The sequence below is a fragment of the Mercurialis annua genome, linkage group LG3, assembly GCF_937616625.2.
Source record: "Mercurialis annua linkage group LG3, ddMerAnnu1.2, whole genome shotgun sequence".
NCBI lineage: Eukaryota > Viridiplantae > Streptophyta > Magnoliopsida > Malpighiales > Euphorbiaceae > Mercurialis > Mercurialis annua.
Window position 1 is genome coordinate 9,825,986 of NC_065572.1, and position 19,536 is coordinate 9,845,521.

A 19,536-nucleotide genomic window follows, 5' to 3' on the forward strand; every position below is an offset into this window, starting at 1 on the left:
GAAATGTACTCTTGTTCCGCCATTGTAGATGGCCCTAGGGTAAAACTTATCTTTTGATATCCTTTACAATATAAAGTTGTTGTCTCTGTTAGGTTTTGTAGATTCACAATCACTTTATAATTTTAACGTTTCCAAAAAAATATCAATATCACCTTGAATTTTATAGTCTGTTCATCTTAAAATTTATATTTTATTAATTTTTCTTTTGTTATAATCATTCAATGCAATTTTACGCATCTTATAAAGACATCATGAGTCCGCTGCTGCAGACAATCACATGAAAACAATAGATTTCATATAAAATGCTTCATGATCAAGTAAAATATATATCTCACGAAAAAAAAATTAACACGCTGTTAGAATTCAACGTTAAAAAGAGTTAAAAAGGATTGGATTGGATTGAAAATTTTGAACTCCCATTTGAAAGAAAGATTCTGTTTCAGAGAATAGAACTTGGATGGTTGCAATCCACTGGTTTGGTAGATTAAAAAGCCTGACTTATTTTTCTAAAATAACTAAAATGGCCTAAGCCTTTCTATACAATTTCTTATTTATCCTATCTATACTATATATAAAAGCACGGATGGGGAGGGGACAAGCAAATTTACTGAATAATCATTTTCAGTTTACTACTAAATAAAAGTTTTATAGTCATTAACTAATTAGTTATTTAATTAATCGCTATTGTAATTAAAGTCCTAATTAGAATAGGTAGCTAAATTATCTCTAATTAAAAAATAACTAAATTGTCTCCAAATTAGTAGGAATACATATCTTTTAGTTTGATTGAATTACAAAATTAAAATACTATATTTGGTCAATAGTTAATTATCTAATTATGGTTATTACAAAACTAAAAAAAAATTAAGTATGGAAAAAAATTTAATAACTGAATATATTATATTTACTTTTACAAAAATTCTTAATTAATTTAATATTAATTATAAATAAAAAATTGATATAATTATAATAAATTTACTAATATGTTCATTGACGAGTTATATTACGAGCCACGTGCATAGCACGTAATGCGAAACTAGTATATATAAAAGCGCTAATATTTAATCTATACATATTTTTCATTTTATTTAGTGAGATTTCGGTTTCGAGTCTCAGTAGGATAATTTAGTTTGAGGCTAATTTAAACAATGACGAAGCTAACAATGGCAACTAGCCATATTTCCGACAAAAAGAAACAAAAAGAATAAATAATTTTTTTCAAATAAATTTTTATCATTTTTTAAATTTAAATCTTATGAAATAAATAATTTATTATTTTTATATTATTTAATATTTAAATTAATTTAATTTATTTATTTTATTGGGTGTTTTCCAATTCCACTAAGAAATCGTAACAGTGTGTGTTGAATTAAGGGCGTTCCAGGAAGCGGATTCCAATTTTTATGTGATCTTAACTTCGTAACGAGCGATTGTGGACTTAGTTAACCTTATAACAAGTACTTCAAATTATGCTAAGTAAACAAGAATAAAAATAATGAAAATAGATTGAATTCAACCGGTAAATGTGTTTACAAGATTGAAGAATAAGAAAAATACAAGTGTTTGGGAGTGTATTACCGTTGGGCAATGTTTTTTGTGAATTTGTTTGGACTGGCAAATGACAAAGTGTTCTTCTATTTATAAGAATATACTTTCAATCGAAACCTCTTTTAACTCGTTGCAATTGACTCATAACCTCTTGATGAAGTTTCCAATCACTTGAAACTTCCATAAACCATGTTCTACAACAAACTTTCATGTTGTAACTGTTTTCCACGTGTATGACTTCATGTATGACATCCAAAACTTCCAATAGCAGTTTTTCCAAGATCTAAATATGGTTATGAAACATTCTTGATCATTAATAAAGAGCTCATTTTTCTCTCAAAAAATAATATCAATCTAGAACAAAATAATTATTTTATGTTTGAAAAAAAGCTTGCTTATATACGTTTAGACTCTTGAACTTCATGAATATTTATAATTGATATTCGAGTTTGAATACAGATGACATTTGCGTAGCTTCAATTTGAACTTAACTTTAGTTTAGTTATTAAACTTTGAGTTTTTTCGAGTCAATTTTTAGAATTCAAATCCCCCTTTAGTCCCAACAATGATCCGTCATTGATGATAATATTGTAATAAACTACAAGAAGAGTTAAAACCATGTCTTATATTACGGAAGCGAAGCTATAACTTAATAAAGAGGCGAAGCTGCAGCTTAGTAAAAATTGTCGACCTTTATATTTTTTTTTTTGAATTAATACGTTATACAGATTAGTACATAATTATATATTTAACCATTTAGAGATTGCGCACTTTATTTTTACAAGTATATCTAACGCCATTTAGATTTATAATATATGAACAAATCGAGCCCTTTTATAATAAATTTTGGCTTTGCCCATGCTTCTTGCATAGGCATAGGAAAAGTTATTAGCACTTATAGGAGAAATTGGTTCCATGATCTTAGTAAAATGATTTTCAGTGTATTTATTTATGAATATTTTCATTGTATATACAATTTGATTTATAACTTATATCGGTTGTTCGTATTTTTTTAAAAGTTATAGTTAGTGAATGGTTTTTATTAATTTTATTATGTGCAAGAAATAAAATGTTTAAAAAGTTGAGAAAATGGATCACTATATCTAATTTGATAATGTATTTCACAATTGTGTTTAACATGAAGAGCATAATCGCAAGTACCGTTATTCACGTCTTCCCCAGAATAGTTAACGTTGGCCATTGGTGCTTTCATTTCCAATTCTTATTGTGATTTCTACACAAGTATTGCTATTGCTATCACAACTTATGCTGTTATGCATGCTGACAGTTATCTACAACAGTTACAGTAGTTATTAGTTTGTAATAAAAAGAAAATACGAGGAATCTGCTACAGCTGTTTACAGCTCATTTGACAGCTCACTCATACTCTCAAGCATGATCAAACATGCTTTCCTCATGTTCATAGTTTCAGCAAGACTAGCAGCAAGATTGCTAACACCAGAAGCTTTCTCTACCAGATTTGCTACCTCAGCAATCTTTGTGAGTTATTAGGAACCCCTCATCGAGCTTCTAGATAGAAATACACAAGTTGTATGTGTTTCTTAGTTAGCAATTTAGATTAGTATAAATAGGTCAATGTTTGAGCTCATGCTCTTGTAATCACAATTTGTAAAATTCTGAAATCAATAAACTTCTCTTCTCTTCTTCTTTAAGATATCTCTAGTTTTCTAATATGGTATCTAAGCGATTATGCTCTTAAATCTTCTTCTTCTTCCTCTGAATTTGTTCTTATATGTCTTCTTCCTTCTCTGAATCTGTATTTTATCAAATCTTTCTTCTTCTTTTGAAACTGTTCTTTATCATATCATATCCTTCTTCGATCTCTTTTCTTCTCAAAACTCATTTTCTCTCAAAAATGGGAACCACAACAACTTTTAAACCGGAAGAGGCAATGTCAAGTCCTTTTTTCTTATATCTAATGAGAATCCATCTTTGATCTTAGTTCAAATCTTTTGAATGGCAGCAACTAACACTTTTGGTGCAAATCAATGCCTATGGCTTTGATTTCAAAAAACAAATTTAAGTTTGTTATTGGAACTATTTTAATGCCTGATGAAAATAATAATCTGTATCTAGCTTGGGAGAGATGCAACACTATGATGATGTCATGGCTATACAGATCTTTGAATCCTACAATTGCAGATAGTGTTTCTTATTTAAATACAGCTCTAGACATATGGAATGATTTGAAGGATAGATTCTCACAAGGAGATTCATACAGGCTTGGTGACATTCAAGAGATCTATGTTTTTCAGCAGAATTCTCTTGGAGTTGCATAATACTACACACATCTTAAAACTATATGGGATGAACTTTTATGTATGAGACCCTTTCCTGTTTGCAATTGTATACCTAAATGCAATTGCAATGCTCTGGAAATGATTCGAAAGAATTATTTAAATTATTAAGTTATTATGTTTTTGAAATGGCTTAATGATCAATTTGCTGGAGTCAAGCAGCAAATACTAATGATGGAACCACTTCCTCCTATGAATAAAGTTTTCTCTATAGTGATACAGAATGAAAGACAATATTTATGTTATTTTAATCAAAGGAATGTTGTTGATTCAAATGTTATGCTTGCTAAAGGAAATATGCATCTTTCTTATGAGACAAATTTCTTTAATCTAGTTAGTTTTGAATGTGAGCATAATGTTTGTTATGCAAGAGGAAGGGGAGGAAATAACTACAGAGGTCTCTACAGAAGGCCTGGTAAAACTTTTGTGCAAGGCTTTAAGCCTAACTATACTCATATTATGGAAATACAGGGTACACTATTGAGATATGCTACAAAAAGCATGGTTATCCACCAGGTTTCAACTCAAGACCTAAAGTAGAATTAGCATATGCTAATCAAGTGGAATTTACAAACTTTAAATGAAATGATGAGATTCAAGGAGCTGGAGATCCTGGAAATCATGGATTTAAGAGTGATCAGTCCTTCACTGATCCATTTAAGAACACAGATTATTCTATTTATGCAGGATTAACTTTTCCTTTTACTTCAGATGAATGCAAGAAGATCATGGCATTTATTTAAAGTGATAGTAATGGAAGATCTCATGGGAACACATCACATGTAAACTCTCTTGCTTCCAGTTTCAAACCCATGCCTGATGATCAAGGTATCATTCATACTTGTCTTTTTACTGCTACATCTTATAAAGACATTTGGATATTAGATTCAGGAGCCACTGATCACAGAGTCTGCAATTTGAATTTTTTTCAAGACTTATAACAGTATTGATAAAGTACATGTGAAACTACCTAATGGTCATTTAGTTTCAGTGATACATGCAGGTAATATACAGTTAAGTGAGAAACTGATCCTATACAATGTGCTCCATGTGCCTGACTTCACTTTCAACCTAATCTCAGCTAGCAAGTTAACAGATAATAGAACTATGTGCTTAATATTCTACCATGATTCTTGTTCATTCAGGAGGTGACTACTTGGGAAATGATTGGCACAACTAGAAAACAGGGAGGATTATACATCATGAAGTAGGATTCACTTACTTATTCATATTGTAAAACTGCAAGTTAAAAACTCAATCACCTAATGTTTGACACTATAGAATGGGACATCTATCCAGTTATAGACTCAAATTTCTTAATAAGCTTGATTCATCTATTCAAGTTAGCAACTTAGAAGTTTGTGATGTTTGTCATTTTGCTAAACGAAGGAGATTACCTTTTCCTATAAGCAATACTTCAAGCAAAGCAATATTTGATCTTTTACATATTGACATTTGAGGTCTTGTATCTACAAATTCTTTGCAAGGATATAGATATTTTCTAACTGTAGTTGATGATTGTTCAATATTTATTTGGATATTTCTTATGAAGCATAAATCAGAAATAATGAATCATTTGCAGAATTATATCATTCATGTGCAGAATCAGTTTTCAAAAACTGTCAAGATATTGAGATCAAATAATGGACTTGAATTTGCATATCCAGAACTTTATTATAAGTTTGGAATTATACATCAAACTAGTTGGTTCGCACACCTCAACAGAATAGTATTGTTGAACGCAAGCATCAACATATCATGAATGTGGCAAGAGCATTAAAATTTGGGTTAATGTCAAAAAAAATCACGAACTTTACACGTTTTCTCATTTTAATCACGTAGTTCAAATTTTCTCATTTTCATGCACGAACTACCACTTTTTCTCAAATTCATGCACGGTGCTGAGGTGGCACTCATTCATTGGTGTAAAATGACATCCACTTCAGCTAATTATACCAATGGAATCGTGACACCTCAGCACCGTGCATGAATTTGAGAAAAATGGTAGTTCGTGTATGAAAATGAGAAAATTTAAACTGTGTGATTAAAATGAGAAAACGTGTAAAGTTGGTGAATTTTTATGACATTAACTCTTAAAATTTCAATCTGGCTTATCTATGAAATTTTGGGGACATTGTGTTCTGCATGTAGTTCATCTTATCAACAGAACACCATCGCCTATTGATAAAAAAAAAAATTCACTTTCCAGCTCCTATATGGGATAAAGCCAACTTATGATCACTTAAAGGTTTTTGGTTGCCTCAGTTTTGCTGTAGTATCTGATCAACATAAGAACAAATTTGATTCAAGGGCCACAAAATGCATTTTTATAGGGCATCCACCAAATACCAAAGGTTTTCTGCTATATAATCTTGCTACACATCTGGTCAGTATCTCAAGGGATGTGGTTTTTTATGAACGTATTTTCCCTATACTGCTAAAATTGATAAACTTCCTGCATTCAATGATTCCTCTGATCTTGATTTTGACTTTCTTCCTCCTCCAATAACCACTCGTCACACTTTTTCAGATAGCCATTCATCTTCTCCACCTACTTCTCCTTGGTCCACTTTATCTTCTAACAGGTTGTCTGTTCCTTCTTCTTTTCAAGAACAATACTTTCCTGCTTTAAGAAGATCTCAAAGAATTCCTCATCTCCCTGGACATTTCAAATATTTTAATCTTTCTTTACCAAGTTATAAAAACACTACCACTCCTCATACTTTATTTTCTTTTCTTAGTTATGACCACCTCTCACTTTCTCACAAATGTTTTCAACAAACATTTCTGCTGTTTCTAAACCTAAGAACTACAATGAGGCTATAAAACTACCTTGCTGGACAGAAGTTATGCAGCAAGAAATCAGTGCTCTTGAAGCTAATCAAACATAGATTCTCACTGATTTACCATAAAATAAATAGGCCATTGGATGCAAATAGGTTTATAAGGTTAAATATAAATCAAATGGAGAGGTGGAAAGATGTAAAGCCAGATTAGTGGCCAAAGGTTGCACTCAACAAGAAGGTCTTGACTACTTTGAAACTTTCTCACCAGTAGCCAAGATGACCACCATTTGTACCCTTCTCTCTTTAGAATCTATACATAAATGGGAACTTCATCATCTAGATATCAACAATGCTTTCTTGCATGGTGATTTGCATGAAAAGGTTTACATTCAACTTCCTCCTAGATTCAATGCTGATTCTGCAAAAGTCTGCAAATTGTAGAAATCCCTCTATTGCTTGAAACAAGCTACCAGACAATGGCATTCAAAGTTGACAAATGCTCTTGCTGCACAAGGATTCATAGTTGGTAACACAAATCCTTCTCTTTTTGTTAAAACTTCTCCTGATACTTTCATTGCATTGTTGATATATGTAGATGAAGTGATAATTGCTAGAAATTCTCCTGCTGCAATATCAGTATCAAAAGTTTTTTACATCAAACTTTTAGTATCAAGGACTTGGGCACCTTGAAATATTTCTTAGGCCTGGAAGTAGCTAAATCTACAGATGGAATCAATCTTTCCCAAATGAAGTATGCTTTAAATTATTTAGCAAAAACTGGTTTATACATAGTAAACCTGTGCCTACTCCAATTATTACATCAAAGAAGTTATTTAATGATGGTACTAATCTGCTACCTGATAAAACCAGATAAGAAAGCTTGTCGGTAAGCTTTTGTATCTTTGCATTACTAGACCAGATATCTCCTATGTAGCTTAGCAACTCTCTCAATTTCTGGATTGTCTTATAAATTCACATCTTCAAGCTATACATAGAGGTTTAAGATACATCAAAGGTGCTCCTGGTAAAGGTTTTTTTTATTCACATTCAGATGTCTCGACTGGGCTGCTTGCCCTAATAGAAGAAGATCCATTTCAGGCAATTGTGTCTTTTTGGGCAATTCACTTATTTCTTGGCGTTCTAAAAAGCAAACTACTGTATCCAAATCTAGTTCAGAAGCTGAATGCAGATCCCTTGCTGGTTTGACTTGTGAGCTTCAATGGCTTGTCTATCTTTTCCATGATCTTCATCAGCATATTCCTTTACCTTTCCAGGTTTATTGTGATAATAACTCCGCTATACAATTAGCACATAATCCAGTATATCAAGAAAGGAGTAAGCACATTGAAATAGACTACCACATTATTCGAGAGAAAATTTCTACCGGATTACTGCATCTACTTTCAATCAAGTCTGCTTTACAACTTGCTAATTGTTTCACTAAACCTCTACCACCAACAACTTTTGAAGTTGCTATTAACAAGCTTTGTCATCATAATGTATATCGTCCAACTTGAGGGGGGGGGATCACAACTTATGCTATTATGCATACTAACTGTTATCTACAACAATTACAGCAGTTATTAGTTTGTTACAAAAAGCAGTTACAAAGGAATCTACTACAGCTGTTTACATATCATTTGACAGCTCACTCATACTCTCAAGCATGATCAAGCATGCTTTCGTCATGTTCATAGTTACAACAAGAATAACGGCAAGATTGCTTACACCAGAAGCTTCCTCTACTAGATTTGCTACCTCAGCAATATGTGTGAGTTCTTAGGAACCAATCATAGAGCTTCTAGATAGAAATACGCAAGTTGGGTGTGTTTCTTAGTTAGCAATTTAGGTTAGTATAAATAGCTCAATGTTTGAGCTCATGCTCTTGTAATCACAGTTTGTAAAATTCTGAAATCAATAAACTTCTCTTCTCTTCTTCTCTAAGATATCTCTTGTTTTCTAATAATTGCTTCCACATGTTCTCTTATGCTATACGCTTAGTTTAATTTCATCATCTTCCTAGTTAATGGGGTAGTCAACCAGAGTCTTAAAACACGAGCAAAAGATGAAAGCAAATTATTCTGAGGTTCCACGCATATATTATAATTAACAGTTTGATATCCCGTATTTGAAAATTTTATTTAATGGTCAATCATTTTTTTATCTATTAATTATTAGGTCCTTTTGTTAATTTGGAGTATCAAATGGTTAACAAAATTGAAAGTGAGATAACAAATCGTTTGAAAGTGAGGTACTAAATCGTTAATAAAATAAAAAGTGAGAGACCAAATCGTTAAAAGATTGAAAGTGAGGTACTAAATCATTTGAAAGTAAGTGTCGAAATTAAAGGAGTGGCCTAATAGTTAATGGAAATTAAAATGAGAGACCATTAAATAGAATTTTAAAATAAAAGATATCAAACTGTTAATTATTATAACTAGAGGAGGGGTTTAGAGTAATTTGTTCAAAAAAAATGATATAGCCATATTTGTTCAAACGGTTTATCGTTTTGAGATGGTAGGAGTAAGTTAGTATACAAAATACTATTTAATTAAATAAGAGTATAATTTATTTATTTTAATATAGAAATTCACTCATTTTATCTAAATCAATTAAATTTTTTTAATGTTTATGCATATTCTAAATTGTCTATTAATTTGAAATGGAAAAAGTATTTAACTAAGTAATTAATAAACATACCAACATTAATTAGTGTATATCTTAGAAAAAAATAAAGGACATATAATAAACAAGAACAACTATAATTTAATTTAGAATAAGTGTGATAATTTTTATTAATTAAAATAATTTATTTAAAAAAAATTATTTAAATCTATCTTTAATTTAGAACGTATCCGCTAACAATTAGAGTAGGCTATCTTTGGGGAAAAAAAGTATAATTTTTATATAAATGTTTGATATTTTCTAACCTCTATATTAAACATGAAGCCAAAGTAATTGTTAAATATTTTCAATCCACAAGCTTTCAATATATTTGTGTGTAAATTTATTATGTTTTATTTTCATTTTTTTTGTTGAATAGGAGGTAATTATAGACTTTTTAGTTTGGTGGAACTTGGGCATCTCAGTTTGTGGTTGGGTTTTGATAAGCGGGTCCAGTTTTGGTATAAACCATTGCCGTTCATGAATGAATAGTGCTATTGATGGTTGTTTATTCGGACATCTTACTTTATCTTTTCACATAGCTATAAATAATTGCTTTGGCCTTTCTGTAAGGTACTCCATAACCTTTACATGCTAAAACAAATAAAGGGAAATTGAAGTATTTACCTAAAAAAATTACATTTTTCATCTCAACACAAAAAGTTACAAAAAAACATTTCACGTTTTTTTTTTCAAATTTATATATTTATTTTCGGTGTAAAAATAATTATGATTTTATTCCATTATTATATAGATATTTGTGATATTATTATTTCGGTATCATATAATTTTTTTGTAAGAATAATTTTCATATTTTATTATATTATTATCATAAATTACATAACATTATCGTAATGTAATTTATCATAACATTATCATAATATACTTTATTAAAAATATATCATACTATTATTTATCATAAACCTTATCTATACCATTATCATACTATTATTATAACCTTATCTACCTATAATCATAATAGTATCATTAATAGTATCATGATATACTTTATAATAACTGTTATGATAATTTTTTGGTTTAATATATCATTTGACTTCTAAACTATACACTTTCTATTCTCTGAGACTCTTTAATTAATTTTCTATTTTATTAGACCTCTTAACTTTATATTTTGTTCTATTTAACCTCTTAACTGTAATTTTTTTATCGATCTGACTTTTTTTGTCCAGCGTGATAAAAGTGCGTGTTTTCAAATGCTTTAAATCGCGTGAACGATAATTCAAATGCATAAATTATTGGGTTAATTGCTAATTCATACACGAACTTTACCCTAATTTGCAATTACAACATAAACTTTAAAACTTGGCAATGTTAGTAACCAACTTTACACTTTTGGCAAATCGATACACCAAACACGAAAAACACTAACGTGGACATTATAATATACCGCCATGTGTCGTTGCGTGATTGGTCGGTGTACCAATTTGCCAAAAAATTAAAGTTGGTTACTGACATTGCCAAGTTTCAAAGTTTATGTCGTAATTGCAAATTAGGATAAAGTTCGTGTATGTATTTGCAATTAACCCTAAATTATTCTATTTAACCCCTAACTACACTATTTTATTCTATTTAATCCCTGCATTTATTTTATTTTCCTACTGTACCTTCTAACTTTTAATTTTTACTCATTTAACCTTCTCGAAAAAACAATTATTTAATTTTTAACCATTTTATGTCTAGCATGAATGATTAGAAGCATATAAATTAATTTAAGTTTAATACATCATTTAACCTTTAAACTATACACTTTTATTATATAAGACTCTTTAATTAGTTTTGTATTTCATTAGACCTCTTAACTTTATATTTTGTTCTATTTAACCTCTCAACTGTAACTTTTTAGTTGATCTGACCTTTTTCATCCATCGTGATAAAAGCGCGTGTTTTCAAACTCTTTAAATCGCGTGAAGAATAATTAAAATGCATAAATTGTTCTATTTAACCCCTGAACTACACTATTTTATTCTATTTGATCCCTAAACTTATTTTATTTTCCTACTGCACCTTCTAATTTTTAATTTTTACTCAGTTAACCTTCTCGAAAATACAATTATTTATTTTTTAACCATTTTATGTCTAGCATGAATGATTAGAAGCATATAAATTAATTTATGTACGATCACATATAATATTTTTAAAATAAATTTAGTTTAAATTTTAATAATATTTTTATAAATTGTTAACGACAATAGAAATAAAAAAATTGAAAAATAAAATATATTGAAATTTAGTCAAATAATTACATAATATTTCTTATACATGTAAATATTTGTTTACATTTCAATAATGATAAATGAAATTTGTATATTTTTAACGATATTATAAAATAGATAAATTTACTATAATGTGATAATATTAAATAAAGACTTAATTATGTAAAAAATTATAATTTTTATGGTGTTTTACAAATTTCCAATTTTAAAATTTTTAATATATCAACTTTTAAGTTTTTGAAATTTAGAATTATTCAAATCTATTCTGAATTTTTGAAATTTGTGTTAAAATTGGAAACCATGCTAAATTTCATGATTTTTAAAGTATTTAAGCCTTAAATGATTTTTTCAAATAATATGTAAAGTACATCACTTTTTATTTTAAACCAAAAAATATATTAAGGTTTAATATATTTTTTGACCCCTAAACTTTATCATTTTATTCCCTATAACCTCTAAACTATTTTAGAGTTCCACTGGACCTCTTAATTATGGCTTTGTTTTATTTAACCCCATGTCAGCAATGCCATGTCAGCAATTTTATCCATGTCATCGCGCGTGGTGTCCACGTTTCGAATGAGGGGTTAAATAGAACAAAAAAAGAGAGTTAAGAGGTCCAATAGAACATGAAGTTAGTTTAGAGGTTGCACTTGCAGAGAATAAAATGTTATAGTTTAGAGATCAAATAATGTATTAAGCCAAAAAAATCATTGCGTAAGAAAAATGGCTATTATATAACCTAAATGAGTAAACCGCATTAACAAACGAGGAAATTACGTCTCATACCTTTTTATTGAAATTTTTGCCATAATATATTCAAATTTTTTGTTGTTATAAAAATATTTTTTATTTTATTTTTTGTAAAAATATGGCATCTACCAATAATATACCAGTGATCTACCAATAACCTATCCAAAGAGCGTACTTAAAAAAAAATTAATGTCACCATATATCACAACCTTTAGTGTTTTTCTTGATTTAGGCATAAACTATAAAACGTCTCAACTAATATCACCACCTTTCATGCGGTATATATAGTATAAATGTCTAAAATAATATTTTGGTCAGTTGTACGACCATAACCGATCATTTTAACAAAATATAAAGGCCTAATGGTAAAAAAAAACAAAATATTTACAACTTGTTGCAATTTTATCCAAATCTTTCAATTTTTGCGATAGTATCCAAATAGCATTTTTTTGGCAATAATAGACCAAATTGGTGGCTAAACCTGTTGTTTTCAATTAAGATATTATGCTATTATTAATTTTTGATGTATAATAATATAGTAAAAGTCCCAATAAATGGCAAAAAACTCAAAAAAATTCAAATAAAAAGTGCAATTTGGCTATTATTGCAACAAAATAATATAATTTGGATATTATTATAAAAATTAAAAGGTTTTGATAAAATTGTAACAAGTCGTAAAGTTTTGAGTTTTTTTTGCCATTAAACCAAATATAAAGAATTGACTAGAACTGGAGTGCTCCTTGATAGCTAATAACCTTGTCCATTCTGCTTCGCATAGGAAGGAGAAATTGCTTGTTCTAAAGCTTGATTTCCACAAAGGTTTTGACAGTATCAATTGGGATTATTTGATTTCTTTGTTGCGGTGTATGAATTTTCCTGAGAAATGGATAGAGTGGATGGTTAGTTGTTTTTCCTCGGCTAATACTTCAGTTCTAGTCAATGGCAGTCTGATTGATCCTTTTCCTCTCAAAAGAGGAGTTCGTCAGGGAGATATGATCTCCCCTTATCTGTTTGTTCTTGCAGTTGAAGGATTAAAACAGATTCTTGCCCGTTCTTGTAGTTTGGGACTCACTCAGGGTTATTGTTATTCGGCGGATCATGACCCTATCTCTCTTCTCCAGTTTGCGGATGACATAATTCTTTTCATTCATTTTGATATTGAAAAGCTTATGAATTTGACTCGTATCCTTCGTTGTTTTGAATTGATCTATGGTTTGACGATAAATTTTCACAGAAGCTCCATTTCGGGAGTTTACGTGAATGAGATTGATTTATCATTGGCAGCTCAGACGGTTGGATGTAAGGTTGATTCTTTCCCTTTGAAGTACCTTGGTCTTCCTCTTACAAATAGAAAGCTTTATGTCAGTTCTTGGGACAGTGTGGTTGAGCGATATAAGTCAAGATTGGCTCTTTGGAAGTGTTCTCTGCTTTCTCCTGCAGGAAGCTTAGTACTTATTAAGTCAGTTTTATTCAGCGTTCCAGTATATTACATGTTCATTTTTATCATGCCCATTCATATTCAGAAACAGTTAGAGTCTTATATGATGCGTTTTCTCGGAAAGCGAGATGGATTTGCTAGATCTCTATGTAAAGTTGCTTGTAAGGTTATTTGTCAGAACTTTGCTAATGGGGGTATGGGTATTTCTAATCTTTACCTTAGAAATCAAAGCCTTCTTTTAAAATGGATTTGGAATTTGAGAATTAATAATGGTAGCTCCTTATGGTTTAAGGTGGTGTCTAATTGTTCTTCGGTTGTTGATTGAATTTTTTAGTTCATGGGGATGTGAAAAAATTGTCATTTATTTGGAAGGGCATAACAAAATTTGCTGCAATGATATCAAGGTTTGGGGTATTTTTATCAATAATTTAAAATATTCCATTGATGATGGAGCAAGTATTTCGTTGTGGAATGACAATTGGCTTGGTAATGGTTCGTCATTACAGTTGTTTCACATCTTTATAAGCTATCAAACCAAAAAAATGCTACTATCCGTGATGTGTGGGATACGGGTTGGCGTTGGAGACGTCGTTTAAGAGGAGCAGAAAATTTGATTTTGGGTGAGCTTCAATCTCGTTTTAATGCTGTAAATACCACTTTCAGAATGAAAGACAGGGTTTATTGGAATTCTAATTCCAAATTATTTAGCTCAGCTTCTTTTATTCAATTATTTCATCAATCATTTGGCCCGGTTTCAGTTGTTGCGTCACTTACCGTTAGGAGACCTGCTGCTTCTTTTGTAAATCACCAACCTGAGGGTACTGCTTCTCATCGCTATTCTACTGCTGCACTTTGGTGATCAACGTCAGGGTTCAGATATTTCTAATCTCCAACCTGCTGCTGCTTCCTCTGAGCGACATCCTTCTACTTCTAGACCTGCTGCTGTTCCCTTAGCTCATCCCCGATCTGATATTGAGCTTCACCGGCCAGCCGCTGCTTCTCGTGCTTTTCTTCGTCTTGGTGCTGCGTCCACTGCTGGTTCTGGAGATCGCCAACCTGCTGATAATGGTGAACGGCGATCTGCTTCTTTGAGTCATCCCTCAGCTGTGCATCTCCCTTCTAATGCAATTCATGATATACGGCATGGTTCACGTAGCTGTTCTTAATGGTAGGGATATGAATGGGATTTATCCTTTGTTTGATTCAGCGTGGAAATCTTGTGCGCCTCCTAAAGTCAAATTCTTTATTTGGCTTGCGTTGCATGGTAGGTTACCTTCTCTGGATTTTTTAGCATTCCGTTCTATAGTCTCGGTTGCTAATTCTTTATGTTCGCTTTGTGGTGTGGTTGAGACTTAATATCATATCCTCATTCATTGTCTTTTTGCTCGGAGTATTTGATGTGGCGTACTCCAAAAACTTGATATTCTTTGGTCTTTTCCAATCTCTTTTGGTGATTTTGTGGTACAATGGTTGAATATTATTCCAAAAGGGCCGTATTGGAAGCTTTGGCAAGTTTTTTCGTTCTTAGTTTTATGGGAGATATGGAAATGCAGGAACATCAGAATCTTTCAGCATAAAGATTCAAGCAAAGAGACGGTGATTTTTAACTGTTTTGAAAAGGCATCTTTTATTTATAAATGTTGTAATAGGGATTTCAGTTACTCGGGGTTGGATTTTTTTAAAAATCCATTTTGTATTCTGTTTTCGGAAAGATGACTTTATTTTCTTTGGCGTTTCTCTGAGTCGTAGCCTTTAGTGTGCCACCTTGAGTGTGTCACTTCTTGTGCGAAAACTTATGAGTTAAGGTCTTTTGCCACTTCTCGTGGCCTTTAATATATATACTATTCATTAAAAAAAGATGTATACCGGTCTATAAAATGAAAAGTTAAGAAAGATTGTGCTAAAGGATGAACGCTTTTTTAATTTGTGTTTAAATAAAAAAATTATAAAAAGTTATGCTATATGATGATATTAATCCAACAAAATTAGAGCATGTTTATGTAAATATTTAACTGAAAATAAATAATTTTATACAAAAACCCTTAACAAAATTATAAAAAACAATATCTGCCACACTTATATTCTTCTGGTCGAATAATACGTCATTCTGACTTTTTTAAATAGCACAACCAATACAAATTCAATTTACAATGGAACCAGAAGGACTAAAGGAGAGATCGCTATCCATTGAAGAAAGAAATCTTAAAAACCACATGATTCAAATTGAATTTGCAAATTTTGGCAAAAATAATTATTGCAAGAAAATTTGATCTTGAGCCTCCGCACTTAATCACATAATGAGCTAGAAAATTTCAAGAAAGAAAAAGTTAATTCTCGATTAAGCCATAGAGGTCCAAGCTAGAGTTTGAGGTTTAAGATTTAGGGTCAAATATATTGGATGTTGCTGAATTTTAAAATTATTTTTTAAAAAATATTGAATGTTTTTAAGGTCAACAATTTTAATTTTATTTCAAAAGTTATTTCTGATCTAATTTTAATAATATAATTTCATCCAAAATACAATATTTAAAAAATATTGGGATAAAGTACAAAAATTACCCTAATATTTACCTAGGATCTCACTTTGCTCCTTTATGTTTTTCCGATCTCAATTTGGACCCTCATGTTTCATCCCTTAAAAAAAATACGAGCTAACGGAACATCCATTCCCGTTAAAATGTCTGATGTGGTATGTTTTTCCCGCCGCAAGACTCCGACGTGAAAATGTATGTCAATAAAAAGATACAGAAATGACCATAATATAAAATCGGAGTCTCACATAGGTATTTAATGTTTACGAATCTCAATTATGACTTTAATATTTTTCGAATCTCACTTATGACCTTAATATTAATTTTTCGAATTGAATGTCTTCATTAATTAATATTATGTGACATCAATTTAAGGATATATGAAAAATACAAATCTTGATTCAGTAAAAATTAATCATATAAAAAAGATCAAATGACATATTTTTTATACTGTTAATTTTTTACTAAGACAAAATTTTATTTACTTTACACAAATAAACAAGTAAAAATCATCTCGGAAAAAAATCGCTTACTGATATAAAATTATAATTTACTCATTAAAATAAAATAATTAAATTATGGTAATTAAAATAAAAATATACCACCACTAATTTAACTAAATTAGAATTTTGCTCATGCTTGTAAGTCTTTAAATTATTAATTCTTTGGTCATTTAATTTTTTCTTTATTAGTAATATTTTTTTTAAATACCGTACTTGTTTATTATAGCAAGTAAATTATAATTTTATTAATAAAAAAATTTGGTCAAGTTGATTTTCAGTTATATATTTGTATATATAAAAGAAAATTTTATTTAATAAAAACTACCAGTATGAAAAATTTAGCATCTAATTTTTTTAATATTACTATTTTTTTATTAAATTAATATTTTGCATATTCATAAGTTTTCAAATTGATGCCACGTTATAGATATTTATCATGTTAATGTTTTAGTTATACGCCACGTAGCTAGTATCTCTTTAGATAAAATATTTAAGATATAATATTTGCTAAAATGTTTAATATTTTTAAATTAGATACACATAAAAAATATAAGATCGAGACTGTCTTTTGAAATAAAAATTGAAATTTAATAATTTTTCAAAGTACATTAATATTTGATAATTTTTAAAAATGTTTTAAAAATTTAATTATTCAGAAAATATTTATTTTTAAAATATATCAATTTGTTTTTTCACAAATATTATTGTCTTTCCATATGTCAATTTTTTTTTTGAATTGGGACGTTAATAATGGTAAAATAATTGCAGGTAGGAGTGTGCATCGGTCGGTTCAGTGACCAAATCAAACCAAACTAAAACAACCGAAACTAAATTAGTAGAATTTTTCATAACCGAACCGTAACAAGATTATTTTGAAGCCAAACCATGACCAAACTGAAATAATATTTTCGGTTTAGTTTGTTATTTTGGTAAACCGAATAACCAAATTTTATTAAAATTAATTATTAAAAAATTTAAAATTGAATAAATTAGATTAACTTTAGTGCTAATTTCTAATTTAATATACAATTTTAGAGGCAATTAAATCTAAACTCTAAAAAATACCAAAATACCCCTATATTTTAAAAAATTTACGAAAGTAACATAATTTATTTATATTGTTCGGTCAATTTAGTTGGTTCGGTTAATTTAAAAATTTTATATCAAAAACCGAGCCGAACTCAAATAACCAATTTTTTAAAAATTTATAATTACAACCGAACCGAATTAATCAAAAACTGAATCAAAATAAAATTTCGGTTTAATTTAGTCGGTTAATTTAGTTTTATCCAAATACCGCACACCCCTAATTGCTGGAGTGGAGTGAATGTGAAGCCATACTATGTATGGTCATTTTTGATTGACAATGAGTGGGATAGTGGTTATCAATTCTGATTTGGCATCATTATCAGAAGACTCCAACGCTACTTTATGTCTTCTGCTTACCGGTTGAAGTGATTCTTTCAAAACCTTTTGGGAATTCCCTCATTCTCCTAAAAAATATTGTAATACAATTGTGTTAAAATAAGAAATTAATATTAATTTGAGTAATATGAATGTCAAAATTGGAGTAATTGACTTTTTTGTGGGTATCTTTTTTATTTTTTTAGATTTGTTTTATAAGAAGTGGGTATCTTCAGCTATATAGCCAGATGTACGCCTAATATTATTGTTAATTGAAATTTAAAATTATATTACTATAAGAATTGGCATGACGCTATGGAATCGTTCATCCGGAACTGAATGAAAGCGGCAAGCAGTCCAAATTCGTTTGCTCGCTCACGCTTATAGTAACATGGTAATCAATCTCGGAATAAAGTCGTCTCCTAATCATTCGAAAACCGCTTTTTATACAGACTGACATACCTCACTCTTTGTTTTGGATGTACATGACAGCTTATAAAATCTCAAATACTACAATCTTAAAGAAAGGAGAGGGAGAGGTTAATAGATTATTTGACGAATAGTAAAAATTGACTATATAACAGACAAAAAGTAGGTAAAGGTTTGAAAAATCGACCAAGCAAAATTATAGTTGTTCGGTTTAAAATTAAACCTACGTCATTACTTAATTAAATATCGAGATTTGTAATTCATTAAATTTTAACAAATTACAAAGATGATGTCCTAAAAACTCAACACCTAACTTTAAGATTCTTATAAAAGCTAAACCCTTAGTTTTTTTTTCCAAAGCTATGAACTAAATTGATAGGAACAAGTTTACAAATTGATGAAAGTCATATTAATAAAATTTAACCATATGAACTTTCGAAATGCAAACCAAAGGAAAAATCAAAACAAGCAAAAAATTAATCGAAAGAGCATAGTTTAAGCCGGAATCCGCTAAATCTAGCACTTGAATTTTTCAAGGAGCGGGGTTAGATCCATGAACTCGTCTGATTTCGCCTTTGAACTTGCTTGCTCCTTACCTTCATCCGCATCTTCAACAAGTCCCAACAAAGATATAACAAACAAACACCATACCTACATCAAAACTTCTTGGATCATCAAAGTTTGAAAATAAAGCTCCAACAAACACTAAAGACCTCTGAAATGATTCAAAAAATCCGACATGTAACAAGAAAAACCATCCTAAAAAATTAATTCAACCAAAAAAACGCTCCAAAAGGAGAGATTTATTGAATAAAGGGGTAAAAATATAAAAAAAGTAGAAAGATAAAAGTGGACGTTTTCCGGCCAAGAGGCCGGAAACTACCTCCTCAAGCACAAGGTATTGATAGGAATTTAGAAATGTGAAATCAAT